Genomic DNA, 3,426 nt, shown 5'->3' with positions numbered 1-3,426 from the left:
ATTTAGTTATGCCGGCCACATGACCAAGAGACATCTTCGGACAGCCCAGATTTTCAAGCCTGGTGAATATCTAGTAAAGGTAAAGGTTCCCCTCGCATATACATGCTAGTCGTTCCCGACTCTAGGGGGCGGTGCTCATCTTCATTTCAAAGCCAAAGAGCCAGCGCTGTCCGAAGACATCTCCGTGATCATGTGGCCAGCATGACTCAACGCCGAAGGCGCACGGAACGCTGTTACCTTCCCACCAAAGGTGGTCCCTATTTTTCTACTGGCATTTTTTACGTGCTTTCAAACTGCTAGGTTGGCAGAAACTGGGGCAAGTAATGGGAACTCACTCTGTTACTCATTAGGGATTCAAACCGCTGAACTGCCAACCTTTCGATCGACAAGCTTAGCGTCTTAGCCACTGAGCTACCGCGTCCCACTCGGTGAATATCTAGATTCAGGTTAAAACCTCTTTAACCTGAATCTAGATATTCGTAGCATTCTCCCAGTTTTACCTAGGTTTTAAATTTGGAGTTGCAGAGGGTAGCAATGATATCCCTTTTTTTCAACCGCCCGCAAATAGTTCTTGCAAACTGTTTTTTTTTTCTTTTTCTGAAAAGCCGACTATGGCTTGTGCAAAGCAATTAAACTCACTGGTTTTTTTTTTTCCATCGGTAGCCCAAGGCTATGTTGGCAGGAGATTTTTGAGAAGTCCCACACATCTGGAGAACACCGCGTTAAGACGGACTTTCTGAAGCCCTCTTAGAAATCCCACACAGCATAATCCTCTCGCTTCTACTGAAGATTATAGGGCTGCCAACCAGCAGATTAGCAAATCTTATCCTGAAACCCTCTCAAGAATTACGGTGAAATCGTATACCGGTTCACCTCTGCGGAAGTTGGAAAGGTTATCTAGAAATTTCTTACTTGCTGTTCCGCCGCCGATCACAAGAGAGCACCATCAACACATCAATAAACTTGGTTCTATCTTGATTCCGGCACAGAAGAAATAACCAGTTGGATAAATGATCTAACCCAGTGATAGCTAACATTTTTGCCATCATGTGCCAAAAGCGGGGGAAGCACGGGGGAGTTGTGCATGCATGTGCCCACATCCATAATCCTATGCGCCCCAACCCCGTGTATGCATGCGTGACACCCTCGTGCTCCCCCCGTTTTTGGCCCGTGATGGCCCAGTGGGCCCAGTAGGCCTGTTTTTTGCCCTCCCCAGGCTTCAGAGGCTTTCTAGGAGCCTGGGGAGGGCAAAAACAGCCTTCCCCACCACCCCGGAGGCCCTCCGGAGGCCAGAAACGGCCCATTTGCTGACTTCAGGTGGGACCGGAAGGCCCGAAAATCAGTTGGCCAGCGCACGCATGCGCCCTGGAAGCTGAGCTCGTGTGCCCACTGATATGGCTCCGCGTGCCACCTGTGGCACGCGTACCATAGGTTCGCCATCACGGATCTAACCACTAGGCAAGTTGTCAGTCAGTATAACTAATAAGCCTTTTTCTTGTGTACTCTGAAGATAATTAAAAAAAAATTTTCATTCCATAAAACAAACACTTAGGGTTAAGATCTCTTCAAAGCTTGCACAAGTAGTCCTCGACTTATGACCACAATTGGGCCCCCAAGTTTCGGTTGCTAAATGAGACCGTTGTGAATTTTGCTCCATTTTACGACCTTTCTTGCCAAGTGAATCATTGCAGCCGTTAAAACTAGTACAGGTCATTCCCCAACTTACAACAGTTCATTTAGTGACCGTTCAAAATGTACAACGGCACAGAAAAAAAGTAAGTTACGACCTTTTTTCACACTTACGACCGTGGCAGGTATCCCCATGGTCACATCATCCAAATTTAGATGCTCGGCAACTGATTCATATTTATGATGGTTGCAGAGGCCCTGGGGTCACGTGATCCCCTTTTGCGACCTTTCTGAGGAGCAAAGTCAATGGGGAAGCCAGATTCACTTAGCAACCGTTTGACTAACTTAACAGCTGCAGTGATTCACTTAACAACTGTGGGAAGAAAGGTCATAAAATGAGGCAAAATTCATTGAACAACTGCCTCGCTTAGCCACATAAAATTTTGGACTGAATTGTGGTCGTAAATCGAGGATTACCTGTAATCTGGCTTCCTCACTGAGACCCTACACCATTTCTGACTGATAGCAGTCCAGTCTCTTCTTGAAAGCTTCCGGTGATGAAGCTCTCACAACTTCTGAAGGCAACTTCTCTTCCATCGGTTGATTTTCTCACTGTCAGAAAATGTCTCCTTATTTCCAGGTTGAATCTCTCCTTGTTCAGTTTCCATCCATTATTCCTTGTCTGGCCTTCGGGTGCCTTGAAAAATAGCTTATATATTGGAAAGATGGATAAGATGGATAGATAGGATTGAGGGAAGCCACCCCTCCTAGAAGAATGAAATATTCTGAGAAATATTTAAAAAGGCAGAATATTATATTTCCCCTAAAAGAGAAATAGAAATCTTAAGGGAGACAGAAACTCAGCCTCAGCTCCCTGCCCTCAGCAGATATTTGGTGCCAGGGTGAAATCTACTTACCTTCCCTCTGCATTTCCCTCAATTTTTTTCCAATCACACTTGGCCATTAAAGAATGCTATTCTATTCTATTCTATTCTATTCTATTCTATTCTATTCTATTCTATTCTATTCTATTCTCTATTTATTCCAGTCTCCATTCTATTCTATTCTATTCTATTCTATTCTATTCTATTCTATTCTATTCTATTCTCTATTTATTCCAGTCTCCATTCTATTCTATTCTATTCTATTCTATTCTATTCTATTCTATTCTCTATTTATTCCAGTCTCCATTCTATTCTATTCTATTCTATTCTATTCTATTCTATTCTATTCTATTCTATTCTATTCTCTATTTATTCCAGTCTCCATTCTATTCTATTCTATTCTATTCTATTCTATTCTATTCTATTCTCTATTTATTCCAGTCTCCATTCTATTCTATTCTATTCTATTCTATTCTATTCTATTCTATTCTCTATTTATTCCAGTCTCCATTCTATTCTATTCTATTCTATTCTATTCTATTCTATTCTATTCTCTATTTATTCCAGTCTCCATTCTATTCTATTCTATTCTATTCTATTCTATTCTATTCTATTCTATTCTATTCTATTCTATTTATTCCAGTCTCCATTCTATTCTATTCTATTCTATTCTATTCTATTCTATTCTATTCTATTCTATTCTATTCTATTCGCCATCAAGAATCCAGCCAGACTAGAAAGACACTTAGCAAAATAACAGCTCAGAAGGGGGTGGAAAACCCAGAAGGAATTAGCATTTGAAATAAAAATGGCAAATCTCTTTCCAGGAAGGTCGGGCATGCAAGGAGGATGAGTTCGGATGAGAAACAGAGCACCCTTGTCCCCTTCTGAAATGTATCCTCTCCTGCACGTT

Source organism: Pantherophis guttatus, chromosome 12 (assembly GCF_059756535.1).
Source record: "Pantherophis guttatus breed Tessera chromosome 12, ASM5975653v1, whole genome shotgun sequence".
Taxonomy (NCBI): Eukaryota; Metazoa; Chordata; class Lepidosauria; order Squamata; family Colubridae; genus Pantherophis; species Pantherophis guttatus.
This window is presented reverse-complemented; position numbering follows the sequence as displayed.